Raw genomic sequence first — 15,501 nt, 5'->3', positions numbered from 1 at the left:
ATTTTAGAAGTTTTATGGGTTATCAGAAATTAGATCACTTATTTTGTAACCCAAAATAAATAGCTAATATAAATGTATTAAATATATGATGTTCACCTTAATTAAAAATTATAAATTTTTAACAGGAGACACTAACCATATATGCCCATTTTATCCCTATTAGTCTTAAGTATTAATAGAAAAATATGGATAGCATATATATCAAGCAAATGGTAAGAAATCATAGAGTACCAATTAGTTCTTTATTTAGCAGAGATGATAGGTTCACATTTAGTTTTTAACATAGCCTACATAAATGTCTTTGGGAGATGAAGGATAAGATGAGAACAAAATTTATTGCCAAATATATTGGACAAAATTTCCTAAAATAGTAGGAGGAATGTAACATCTTCCCTTTCAGCTCTCTATTTTTATATGAGTAATATTTACGTAAATGATATTTATAATAAAATATTTTATTTTTATTTCAAATTAGTTGAGAAAAATGTTATTTTACTTAAGTAACAGTTTTTCATAAAAAAAAGTTAGTTGTTCTGAGAATTAGTTAGTTAGAGTGTGTCCAGTCATTAAATTGCATTAAGAGTCTTCTTGATTTACTTGTCGATATATATTAACTCTAGAGTAAAGTCGTTCACTTCGCCGAGTTACCTAAGAGACCATATGACTTGGAAAAATCTAATTGTATTATAAATTAAAATATTTTATATAACAATTATGTTCGGTGGTTATTGCATATCATTCCCAAATATTGCATGCATACTCGTCTAGATTATTATTTCTCCTTTACATTCACTGAATTAGTTATATTCTTTAATTGTTTTGTAATTTTGTTAAGAAAAAGATTATGGTAAAATAAAATTAAATCAAATTATAAAAATTCAATACATTAATTAATTTATGTTAATTTATAAAAGTATAATTGATTTTAAATTTATTTCATGTTTATATTATTTTATTTTATTTTTTAAAAAAAAACCCATAACGGACGAGAAACTTGGTGGATGTGTATTAAAAGTTATTGGACCAGATTTCCTATTCAAGTTTTTCCATCTAGTTAGCAAGACCCTTTGAAGTGTAGGACAAAGAGGGGCACATTTTTATCCCACATTTTTTGTCACTTTATGTAACATAACTGGTAACTAATTGAAATAATATATTTAAATTAAAATTTTAATTATTAAATATTTTTCTAATTAATCACAATTCAGCAGGTCTGCAGCTGGAACTTTAAGCAACCATATCTGGAGAAATTACAGGAGTATGATTTAATAATATCTTAATACTTTTTTATTCAAAAGTTACATTAACTTTTTTTATAAGTAAAGTTTGCATAACTTCAAAATTACCTCTATAAATAAATGATTAGTGTAATTTTATATCCAATAAATATTTAATACAATTAAGTCAAATTTAGGGGAGGTTAACGTAATTTTCTAATTTCATTTCAAAGCATAATTTTTTGACAGCTATGAAAAAAAAGATAAAGCCCAAACTCAACTTTCCATCAAGGGAAACAACTAGAGGTATGGTAGCCGCCGCATAACCAATTTGAAGGATAATGTCCAGATTCATTAAAGGATTGGACAAAATATATAGATATAAATCTATGCAATTATTATTGAAAGAAAAAAAGATGTATATAATAACAGTATAAAATTTTATATTGTCATTGCATTATCTATAATTTAGATTTTATAGTTTTGACTCTTAAATAAAAGTAATATAAATAAATGATGAATGAACACTAACTATATATAATATTTGCATTGGCGGTGTCTAAATATTATAATCAAATTATTTCAAAATAAATTATTTTGTAATTTATAAAGATTTTTTGTTTTCTCTCTTTAATACAACTAATTTTGTTTAACAGTTACGTTAATATTTTCATTTCTTTTATTGCTACTTTATGGTTCTTTATAACCTTGTCTTTTATCTCATAATGCCAACGTTCAAATTATCTTGCTATTAAGGTCATTTATTCGACCTCAAAGGGTAACAGATGCATTTGATTTTGGCATTAACATTTTGTTAATAAACACCTAAGTAGGTGACAAAACTACTCAGAATTCACAATCCAATTCAGCCAAAATTAAAGTGAATAGTTGATTACCAAAAAATGGGAATAGTCATTAAGGTCCTTATAAAATTTGTCTATGTATCAAATTGATTATAGAACAAAATTCAAACTGGTACCAAATAATCGACAATATGAATTAATATAGTTTTTGTTAATAATAAAAAACGGAACAAAAATGACTATTTGACTCATTGATATTTAAACTGGAATATGGAATGACACATGTTTTTGTGGGTAGTAAATTTTGAGCCAAAAGAAATTCCAAATATTAAGGTGGTTAATAGATTTAAATTTATTTAATAGTTTGACAATTAGAAAGATTAAGAAAAAAATAATAGTTAAAATTTTGGAATTGCTTGAGCTGAAGAATGAATCCTAGACCAGCTCTAGTTCAAGTGTGAGAAACATACATCCAAAACTTTTATCTTTATTACTCGTACCAATTTATTAATTTATCCATTATTTAATTATATTTTTGAATATCTGAATCTTAATTTATCTTCCACTTGTAATGTAAAGTAAAATATAAAACTACTTTTTATCAACCAATGTGGTATATAGAAAAACGTGAGTTCAATTTAGAGTTACATACTTACATGGGTTAGGATAGAGGTTTACATGTATGTTAGGATAGGATGTTTAACTATATTTGTTTTTGGTACTATTAAATGTGTTATCTTACTTTTTGAATAAAAAATTAATCTTTTTTAAAATGTGTGATTATTACTTTAACATATGTCTTTAGAGAGTTAAGCTTTTAACTTTTTGTTCTATCTAATAATTTAATCTAATGTACTACATCCATTTATTGATGGGTTTCTTAAGTATATGATAGTTTAAAGAGTTACTTTCAATATTTTTTTGGTCTATGATAGTTTAAACAGTTACTTCAATTTTTTGGTATATGATAATTTAAATGAGAGAGAAGTGATTTACCCCTTAAATAAATGAGACAGTTATCTATTACCTATATAATAAAAAAAACTCTCTAATGACATGTGTCAATCTCTCAAGTCCTCATGACATATGTCAACCTCTCATCAAAACTAAAGGTCCTTCATGACATGTGTCAATCTCTCAATGACATGTGTCAATCTCTCAAGAACTCCCTCATGACATGTGTCAATCTCTCAAGCCCTCATGACATGTGATTTATTTAAAAATAAAAGGAATATGATTACCTATACAATATTAAAATATAATGTTACTATAGCAATATTAAAATAATAATATGAATCATAACATATTGTTTGTAGCTATTTTAGAGTTAAATAATATTATTTTTATACTAATCTTATTTTAGAATCAAATATTAATGAAATTATAAATTTATTGATGATTTTTTTGATTAATAGGATACTACTAACTATATCATGTTATTTATGTGTAAAAAACAATGTTGAGAAAGTCGAGCAAGATGTTAAACCAGTAGATGACCCATATTAAGTTTATTCAATTTAAACAGTTAAACCGTATGGTTTGACCGTATGATTTTATATATAATTAATAATTTTTAACAATATGAATGTACCGGTAACATATATGGTTTTAACCATACGAATGCACGAGCAACATACATATTCTTAATCATAAATGCACATGTAATATGTGTTCTTAATCATGCGGCAAAAAATATCGTCCCGTGCAAATGCACGGGTAACTTGCTAGTTATTTTATTATATTAATGTATATCCTCATACTAAATTCTCTAATAAATATTCATATCTAGGTTACATATCTCAAAGTGTTGAGTTATTTATAAGACTTCATATTAGAAACAAATTTTTTTTATGTATCTTTTATGACTAAATTTTAATTAGATTTAAATTTTTAATGTATTAATATGATTTTATTCAACAAATCTTTTTCATAAATAAAGTAATACCTTGTGATATATATCACTATTTTATAGTTAGGAAAATTAATATGAATATTTAATAGATGAATATATTATTTTTCTATTTCATGGGTCAGATCATAATCCAATCTGCAATTTATCACCGGCAACAACCAATGGTCCTGGGCCTAGTTGATTATTTAATTACTAATTATCTATTCAATAATAAAATTCCACTCATCACCAGATACACGTGGTTAAAGGACAATGGGCCATCCTGAACACTTAAAGTCCTCTCTACTGCTTGCTTATCAGTTATCACTAGTAGGTCCAGCTATCATATACTTAACCCCATATGTCATCAGTTTTAAATATGGTGGAAATCACGTCCTATCTCAACGTATTCGATTTCTTACATTTTTTTAGGATAAGTGATTATCTCTGGTATTCCAGAAAGAAATTATTATTTTTCTTTCATTTTAATGATAAAATCATTATTTTTTTGTAATTAAAATGATAAATATATTATAACATATTATATTTTTTATTGTTTTTGAGGTAGTTATCACTTGAGATATTAGCACGTTGCCTACTAATAGGCAAATTTAGACTGACTTATTATACATGTTCGATTCAATTTGTGTATAGTTTGAGTCCAACCAAAGGAATAAATGCATCTCATTTATATTGTTTTTCATTATTAGAATCTAATTGATCTGTTTGTTCAATTTATCGGTTAACTTTATTTAATAAAATGTGTTAAACTTTGTTTTGTTGATTTTTTTGTACTACTAAAAGTATTCGAAGGAATCTCTTTTGAACCAATAACTTCCGCCGTACAAAATTAATACTCTAACTATTAAGTTAAGTAGGTCACTTACCATCCTAACGAAATTGAAAAATAAAAAGAAAAAGATATCTATACGGATGTGTGGTTGTCCCTCCTAATTATATAAGTCTACAAAAAAAAAACTATATTGTATATCAAGTATCTCCAAATTATTAATTGTTCATTTATTTCGCAATTCAGTTTAGTTTTTATGATTCACACCATACCACACCTTGAAACGAACTGATTACAATTAGTTTCTTAAAGAAATTGATAATCGATTAGGCCTAACCTGAAAAATAGTTCTGCAAAAACATGTTAAATCGATTAACTGAGTAGATAATCGATTAACATTAGTTAAAATCAGTTTCATATAAAAGCTGTTTTTTTCAACTCATGTGTATAATTTCATTAGATTCAAAATTTTAATTGAGAGAAAAAAACCACGATTGTCAGTACAAAAACTTCATAGCATCTTGCTTATTCTTTGAGCAAAATAAAATGAAATCTTGCATTATTTTCTAGAGAGAAAAGATAGACAAACTTTTCTAAAGAGCTATAGTTTTCATTCATTTAAAAACCACTACATTACGTCACATTTAGTTTTAGGCTTCTTGTGAGAGTTATGTAGAGGTTTATACAGTTGAGATCAGAGTTCATATCCGTACATTTAGTGTGCAACGATAACTTGGAAAACACAGTGAATAACAATGATTCGTTCTCTTGATGTGTTAGTATCATCGTAAAAGAGAATTTGTGTCTTCACGGGGCAGGAAGTCTTGGATAGAGCGAAACTTTGGCTAGGGCCATAATCGCGAAAAGTGTGGTATCCTAGTAAGCGTGTGTGAGATCAAACTGAGCGAGTAGGTGTGAAGATGATATTGCTCCTGACCTTTACACGATTTTGATGAAGACATAAATATCACATAAAGAAGAAAAGGAAGAATACTTTTAAAGACAATGAAGATAAAGCTTCAAGGAATTAGAATCTAAGTCTTTAGGTACTTCTATCCTTATACTCTATAATATACAAATAGTACTAATGCTCAAAAGTATTTTACGAGAAAATTGAAAACTACAAGTATAAATGAAAACAAATTTCAATATACTGCGTAACAGGTTACTGGATCTAAGTAACAAGTTACTATGACTAAGTAACATGTTACCAAAACTAAGTAATAGGTTACCAGAACTAAGTAACAGGTTACGAGAGACTCACATCGACCTTGTGCAATCTTTATTACCAAAAAAGTACTTGAGCACTTTGGTGTATCCACTGTTGGTGAATCTAAAGTCACACTTGATGCACACAATTGTAAAATCGAAGTGGATGTGATCCACAAAATGGGATTCTTTCGAGATCCCATTGATAGAATCTATAAGCATCAAAGTGATGAACAAGCTACACATGTTGATCCAATGGCTCTACTAACCCTCCTGAACACCAACCTTCTGAGTTTCATGTTGAGGCTTCTTCATCTGCTGTCATGCCTACCAATCAGATGATCATGGATGAGTTATTCTCTCTTCGAGGCTACATCTCTATTCGGATGGATGTTCTTGATGGTCAGAATCAACAAGTCCAATTCGAGCTTCAATTTCTTTCTTATAAGATCAATATCATGGATCTTGATGACGATAACACTGAGCCTGAGTCTTAGAACATTTGTTGTCTAGGAATTTTCTTTGTAATATTGTGTGATTGTGGACAAACTGTCGTTTTGTTGTTTTTATTTTTATGTTTGAATAATGTATGAACATCATTTATGTTTTCTGCTATGCTATGTTACCACTACATTTGCCATATACATATTGTATGTGTGTTGGACTCTTGACTTTTCTACTTGTTGATGAAGTCAAATGGGGGAGAAAAGTTGGGAGAGTATATTTTCTATTTAAAAATATTTCAGGCACATAACTCCAAATCAAAGGGGAAGCATACTAAAGTCAAGCCAGAATATCACAAAGTATGCTACTCTTAGAAAACTACACTGCAAGAAGATATTGGTTTGTCATCATCCTCAAGGGGGAGATTGTGAAGAAGATCCTTCTCCTTACTTGGACACAATTTTGATGAAGACACCAACATCAAATAAATAAGAAAACGAAGAATACTTTTAAAGACCATAAAGATAAAGCTACAAGGAATTAGAATCTAAGTCTTTAGGCACTTTTATCCTTATACTCTATATATACAAATAATAGTAATGCTCAAAAGTATTTTAAGAGAAAATTGAAAACTATAAGTATAAATGAAAATAAATTTCAAAATACTATGTAACAGGTTACTGGATCTAAGTAACAGGTTACGATGACTAAGTAACAGGTTACCAGAACTAAGCAACAGGTTACCAGAACTAAATAACATGTCACATGAGTGAGAAACGAGTTAACCAACAAAAAATGAACAGGGTAATCAATTACACCCATTTGAGTAACCGATTACACATTGTAGTAATCAAATATTTAATTGAAAAGAAATACTTGGGTAATCGATTACATCATGTGAGTAATTGATTACACTGTATGAGAATAAATTATTCAGTGGACAGAATGCTTGGGTAATCGATTACAACCTTTGGGTAATCGATTACACTATGTGATAATCAATTACTCAGTTGAACATAATGTTTGGGTAATCGATTACGTCAATGTTGTAATCGATTACTAAGAGCTGTTGCGCCAGTTTTCAGAATCAAACTGCACAAGCTTTTACTCCAAACGAAATGGTTTTATTCCAATCAATTCCTACCTTTTCATAAAGGTGTTATGGCAATGTTAGTAACTTTGAGTTTGAAGATTTCCATTGAACTATTCTACTTAGATAACAATATATTTTTTATTGATGTGAAGAATTAAATGCCTACTATCCTGAACTTCTTAAAGTATTTTATTGCAACTTGAACTTTAGGAAGAATCGTTCAACATCAAATGTGAAAGGAAAAGAAATTGTTTTCGACGTTAAAACCTTCAGGTCAATATATTGTAATATATCCTATCAAGGTAGCATAAAATACTTTGGTTTTGCATGTAAATAGGATAACTATCATGGAAAAGAGTTCTACTACTCTATGTGTAGATTCTCTAAATGAGAAATAGAAATGCGTAAGCAACTGGCCTTAAGTGAAGATGTAAAGAGTAGAGATATCCTTTCTGTAGGAAATCTCAATCTCGAAGATCGTTTGCTTCATTACTTTCTTTGCTATGTCATGCTTCCAAATTTTTCAAATCATTCTCAAATTAATGACATGGAACTACAATTGATGTATGTTCTCCAGCATAACCTTTCAATCAATTGGGCTATGAAAGTAATGAGACAAATATGGTCTGTACGAGAGACTCACATCCCTTTACCTTAGGCAATCTTCATTACCAAAGTACTTGAGCATTTTGGTGTATCCACTGTTGGTGAATATAAAGTCACACTTGATGCACGTGATTGTAAAATTGACGTGGATGTGATCCACAAAATGATCTTCTTTCGAGATCCCATTGATAGAACCTATAAGCATCGAAGTGATCGACAAGCTGCACCTGTGATCCAATGTCTCTACTAACCCTCTTAAATACCAACATTCTAATTTTCATGCTGAGTCTTCTTCATCTGTTGCATGCCTACCAATCAGATGATCAGGATGAGTTATTCTCTCTTCGAGGCTACATCTCTAATCGAATGGATGCTCTTGATGGTCATAATCAATAAGTCCAATTCATGCTTCAACTTCTTTCTTACAAGATCAATATCATGGATCTTGATGACGATAACACTGAGCCTGAGTCTTAGAAATTTTTTTGTCTAGGAATTCTCTTTGTAATTTTGCGTGATTGTGGACAAATTGTTGTTTTGTTGTTTTTGTTGTTATGTTTGAATAATGTATGAACATCATTTATGGTTTCTTCTATGTTATGTTACCTCTATATTTGCTATATACATATTGTATGTGTGTTGGACTCTTGACTTTTCTTCTTTTTGATGAAGTCAAAAGGGGGAGAAAAGTTGGGAGGGTATATTATCTGTTTAAAATTCTTTCAGGCACATTACTCCAAATCAATGGAGGAGTATACAAAATAGGGAGAGCATACTCAAGTCAAGTCAAAATATCACAAAGTATGCTATTCTCAACAAAACAACACTGTCAAGAAGATATTGGTTTGCCATCATAAAAAAGGGGGAGATTGTGAAGAAGATCTTGCTCCTGACCTTGACACAATTTTGATAAAGACACCGACATCACATAAATAAGAAAAGGAAGAATACTTTTAAAGACAATGAAGATAAAGCTTCAAGGTATATTTAGGCACTTCTATCCTTATACTCTATATATACAAATAGTAGTAATGCTCAAAAGTATTTAAAGAGAAAATTGAAAACTACAAGTATAAATGAAAACAAATTTCAAAATACTGTATAACAAGTTCTGGATCTAAGTAATAGGTTACAATGACTAAGTAATAGGTTAGCAGAACTAAGTAACATATTACCAGAACTAACTAACAGGTTACATGAGTGAGAAACGAGTTACCCAACAAAAAATGAACATGGTAATCGATTACACCGATTCGAGTAATCGATTACACAATGCAATAATCAAATATTTAATTGAACCGAAATACTTGGGTAATCGATTACATCCTGTGAGTAATTGATTACACTGTATGAGAATCAGTTAGTCAGTGAACAGAATGCTTGGGTAATCAATTACAACATTTGGGTAATCGATTACACAATGTGATACTTAATTACTCAGTTGAACAGAATGTTTGGATAATCGATCATGTCGATGTTGTAATTGATTACTGAGAGTTGTTGCAACAGTTTTTATATTCAAACTGCATAAGGTTTTAATCAAAACGAAATGGTTTCATTACAATCAATTCATATCTTTTCATAAAGGTGTTATGGCAAGGGAAGTAACTTTGAATTTGAAGATTTCCATTTCCATATTCTAATTAGGAAACAATATCTTTTTTATTGAAGTGAAGAATCAAATGCCTATTATCCTAAACTTCTTAGTATATTTTATTGCAACTTGAACTTTAGGTAGAATGGTTTAACATCAAATGTGACAGGAAAAGAAATTGTTTTATATGTTAAAACCTTTAGTTCCATATGTTGTAATATACCCTATCAGGTAGCATAAAAGACTTCAGTCTTGCATGTGAATGGGATAACTATCATGGAAAAGAGTTCTACTACTTTATGTGTATATTCTCTAAACGAGAAATAGAAATGTGTAAGCAACTGGCGTTAAGTGAAATTGGTAAGAGTAGAGATATCCTTGCTGCAGGAAATCTCAATATCGAAGATCGTTTGCTTCATTAATTTCGGAGATATGTCATTCTTCCAAAATTTTCAAATCATTCTCAAATTAATGACATGGAACTGCAATTGATGTATGATCTTAAGCATAACCTTTCAATTAATTGGGCTCTGACAGTAATGAGACAAATATGGTCTGTATGAGAGACTCACCACCCTTTACTTTATGCAATCTTCATTACCAAAGTACGTGAGCATTTTGGTGTATCCACTGTTGGTGAATCTAAAGTCACACTTGATGCATGCGATTGTAAAATCGATGTGGATGTGATCCACAAAATGTGCTTCTTTCGAGATCCCATTGATAGAACCTATAAGCATCAAAGTGATCGACAAGATGAACCTGCTGATCCAATGTCTCTACTAACCCTCCTGAACACCAACATTCTGAGTTTCATGTTGAGACTTCTTTATCTGCTGCCATGCCTATCAATCAGATGATCATGGATGAGTTATTCTCTCTTCGAGGCTACATCTCTAATCAGATGGATCCTCTTGATGGTCAGAATGAACAAGTCCAATTCGAGCTTCAACTTCGTTCTTATAAGATCAATATCAGGGATCTTGATGACGATTACATTGAGCCTGACTCTTAGAATATTTGTTGTCTAGGAATTGTCTTAGTAATATTGCGTGTTTATGGACAAATTGTTGTTTTGTTGTTTTTCTTGTTATGTTTAAATAATATATGAACATCATTTATTTTTTCAGCTATGCTATGTTACCTCTATATTTGCTATAAACATATTGTATGTGTGTTGGACTCTTGACTTTTCTTCTTTTGGATGTCAAAAGGGGAAGAAAAGTTGGGAGAGTATATTTTCTGTTTAAAATTCTTTTAGGCACATTACTCCAAATCAATGGAGGAGCATACAAAATAGGGGGAGCATACTCAAGTCAAGTCAGAATGTCACAAAGTATGCTACTCTCAGAAAACTACACTGTCAAAAAGATATTGGTTTGTCATCATCGAAAAGGGGGAGATTGTGAAGAAGATGTTGTTCCTGACCTTGACACGATTTTGATGAAGACACCAACATCACATAAATAAGAAAAGGAAGAATACTTTTAAAGACAATGAAGATAAAGCTTCAAGAAATCTTTAGGCACTTCTATCCCTATACTCTATATATACAAATAGTAGTAATGCTCAAAAGTATTTAAAGAGAAAATTGAAACTACAAGTATAAATGAAAATAAATTTCAAAATACTGTGTAATAGGTTACTGGATCTAAGTAACAGGTTATGATGACTAAGTAATAGGTTACCAGAACTAAGTAACAGGTTACCAGAACTAAGGAACATGTTACATGAGTGAGAAATGAGTTACCCAACAAAAAATGAGCAGGCTAATCGATTACGCCCATTTGAGTAATTGATTACACATTATAGTAATCAGATATTTAATTGAAAAAAAATACTTGGGTAATTGATTACATCCTGTGAGTCATCGATTACACTGTATGAGAATTAGTTATTTAGTTGACATAATGCTTGGGTAATCCATTACAACCTTTGGGTAATCGATTACACTATGTAATAATCAATGACTCAGTTGAACATAATGTTTGGATAATCGATTACGTCGATGTTATAATCGATTACTAGGAGCTGTTGCACCAGTTTTCAGATTCAAACTGCACAAGCTTTTATTCCAAACGAAATGGTTTCATTCCAATCAATTCCTACTAATTCATAGAGGTGCTATGGCAATGTAAGTAACTTTGAGTTCGAATATTTCCATTTCCCTATTCTACTTAGGCAACAATATCTTTTTGATTTCTGTCAAGAATGAAATGCCTATTATCCTGAACTTATTAAAGTATTTTTCTGCAACTTAAACTTTAGGAAGGATCGTTTAACATCAAATGTGAAAGGAAAAGAAATTATTTTACATGTTAAAACCTATAGTTGAATATATTGTATTATACCCTATCAAGTTAGCATACAAAATATTTCTACTACTCTATGTGTAGATTCTTTAAATGAGAAATAGAAATGCGTAAGCAACTAGCGTTAAGTGAAACTGTAAAGAGGAGAGATATCCTTGCTGTAGGAAATCTCAATCTCGAAGATCGTTTGCTTCATTACTTTCTTAGCTATGTCATTCTTCCAAAAATTTCAAATCATTCTCAAATTAATGACATGGAACTACAATTGATGTATGCTCTTAAGCATGACATTTCAATCAATTGGGATCTGACGACAATGAGAAAAATATGGTCTGTACGAGAGATTCACAACCCTTTACCTTTTGCAATCTTCATTACCAAAGTACTTGAGCATTTTGGTGTATCCACTGCTGGTGAATCTAAAGTCACACTTGATGCACGTGATTGTAAAATCAATGTGGACGTGATCCACAAAATCGGCTTCTTTCAAGATCCCATTGATAGAATCTATAAGTATCAAAGTGATCGACAATCTGCTGATCCAATGTCTCTACTAACCCTCCTGAACACCAACCTTCGGAGTTTGATGCCGAGTTTTCTTCATCTACTGCTATGCCTACCAATCAGATGATCATGGATAAGTTATTCTCTCTTCGAGGTTACATCTCTAATAGGATGGATGCTCTTGATGGTCAGAATCAACAAGTCCAATTCGAGCTTCAACTTATTTCTTATAAGATCAATATCATGGATCTTGATGAAGATAACATTGAGCCCGAGTCTTAGAATATTTGTTGTCTAGGAATTCTCTTTGTAATATTGCGTGATTGTGGACAAATTGTTGTTTTTATTTTTATGTTTGAATAAGGTATGAACATCATTTATGTTTTCTGCTATGCTATGTTACCACTATATTTGCTATATACATATTTTATGTGTGTTGGACTCTTGACTTTTCTTCTTTTTAATGAAGTCAAAAGGGGGAGAAAAGTTGGGAGAATATATTTTCTGTTTAAAATTCTTTCAAGCACATTACTCCAAATCAAAGCGGGATCATACAAAATAGGGGGAGCATAGTCAAGTCAAGTTAGAATATCACAAAGTATGCTACTCTTAGAAAACTACAGTGTCAAGAAGATATTGGTTTGTCATCATCAAAAAGGGGGAGATTGTGAAGAAGATCTTGCTCTTCACCTTGGCACAATTTTGATGAAGACACCAACATCACATAAAGAAGAAAATGAAGAATACGTTTAAAGACAATGAAGATAAAGCTTCAAGGAATTAGAATTAGTCTTTAGGCACTTCTATCCTTATACTCTATATATACAAATAGTAATCCTGTTCAAAAGTATTTTAAGAGAAAATTGAAAACTACAAGTATAAATGAAAACCAATTTCAAAATACTGTATAATAGGTTACTGGATCTAAGTAACATGTTATTATGACTAAGTAACAGGTTACTAGAACTAAGTAACATGTTACATGAGTGAGAAACGAGTTACCCAACAAATGCCTATTATCCTGAACTTATTAAAGTATTTTATTGCAACTTGAACTTTAGGAAGAATTGTTTAACATCAAATGTGAAAGGAAAAGAAATTGTTTTAGATGTTAAAACCTTGAGTTTAATATTAGTAATATACCCGATCAAGGTAGCATAAAAGACTTCGGCCTTGCATGTGAATGGGATAACTATCATAGAAAAGAGTTCTACTATATTTGTAGTTTAGTAAAATGAGAAATAGAAATGTGTAAGCAACTGGCGTTAAGTGAAACTGTAAAGAGTAGAGATATCCTTGCTGTAGGAAATCTCAATCTCGAAGATCATTTTCATCATTACTTTCAGAGCTTTGTCATTCTTCCAAAATTTTCAAATCATTCTCAAATTAATGACAGGGAACTCCAATTGATGTATGTTCTTAAGCATAACATTTCAATCAATTGGGCTATGATAGTAATGAGACAAATATGGTATGTGCGAGAGAGTCATAACCCTTTACCTTATGCAATCTTCATTACCAAAGTACTTGAGCACTTTGGTGTATCCACTACTGGTGAATCTGAAGTCACAGATGATGCACGCATTGTAAAATTGATGTGGATGTGATCCACAAAATGGGCTTCTTTCGAGATCGCATTGATATAATCTATAAGCATCAAAATGATCAATAAGCTACACCTGTTGATTGATAAGTGCCAAATAAACCTATATTTCATACACTTTTATGGCACTTATCTTAAGCATAATTGAGAAAAACCAACGTAAAACAATACTTTTTGGATAAAATAGCACAATCTTGTATATTTGTGTTTTTATTTCTTTTTTGATGTGTTTTATAAGATTTATAAAAAAGAGAGTATAAAGACTCATGGTCCAAGAAGAAAAAGAAGTCAAACTCAAGGTGCTCAAGGAGGCAGCTGAGCGTGGACCAAGCCACGCTGAGCGGACCTGGACACCAACCTGGCAAAGACCAAGCCGCAAGCAAGCAGCTGAGTGGATTTGCTTGACCGCTCAGCCTAGCACCAGACTAAGCCTGACACGGTCAAAACTCAAGCTTGGCACGTTCAGACACAAGCCTAGCAAATGCCCAAGATGCTCAAGCAGCAGCTCAGCGGTGACACATGTGTGCTTAGCGGTGAGCAAGACTCCTGCCCAGGCCAACAAGCACCAAGTCACGTCTCAGTCAGCATGGTCAAAGCTGCTCAACAAGCAGCTTAACGGTGCGAGAAGTGTGCTTATCAGTGTGCACTCAGACTTGACTTAGCCATCAAGAAAACCATGAAGTCACCAAATGACATCACTTCAAGTAGCCCACCATAGGCTTTTCAGAGTATTTCACCATAGCTGGTCCCATAGCTCACAACTAGCTTTGGTGAGTCAAGCTTAAGGAGTTGACAAAGCTGCTTGACCAAGTGACCAAACCCATGCTGAAGGGTTTGGTCAGCTGCTGAGCGGTGCAAACAAGCAGCTCAGCGGCTCCAGGGAATATTCTATAAATAAAAGGCATTTCATTCGAACAAAGAAGAGATCATCATCCATATAGATCTTCTTCCCAAATCTTCTTCCCTGAAACACAATTCTCTCTTATGGTTTTTAGTTCATAGAAGTTCTTTTTAAGTAAGTTTTATAGTTTTAGTTTATAATTCAAGAGGAGAAAGGAGAAGGCAAATTAGATGCAAAAATCAATTTTGTAATCTCATTTGGAACTCAAAGCATCCAATCCTTGGATAGATGACTCATGCTCCTAACAATTTCATTTTAATGTTGGTTATGTATTTCTACTTCTTCTTTTATTCTAAATTTGAATTTTAATCATTCATGTTGGTGCTTTTGTTAATTTTATGTTTGAGAAGTACTTAATGCTCCTTTTAGATTGTTCACCTAAAAACTGATTTCAAGTCATAAAAATTACTTGTCTCAAACACTTAACAAATAAACTAAGAAGTAGTTGTACTACTTAGTTTATTTGCCAAGTTAAGCATGCTTATCTTAAGATCTTATATTCATTACTACTTCAATATTAGAGTAGCCAAGATT

The sequence above is a fragment of the Lupinus angustifolius genome, chromosome LG15 (assembly GCF_001865875.1).
Source record: "Lupinus angustifolius cultivar Tanjil chromosome LG15, LupAngTanjil_v1.0, whole genome shotgun sequence".
Classification (NCBI taxonomy): Eukaryota; Viridiplantae; Streptophyta; class Magnoliopsida; order Fabales; family Fabaceae; genus Lupinus; species Lupinus angustifolius.
The sequence above is the reverse complement of the archived record's forward strand: the minus strand, read 5'-3'. Positions refer to the sequence as shown.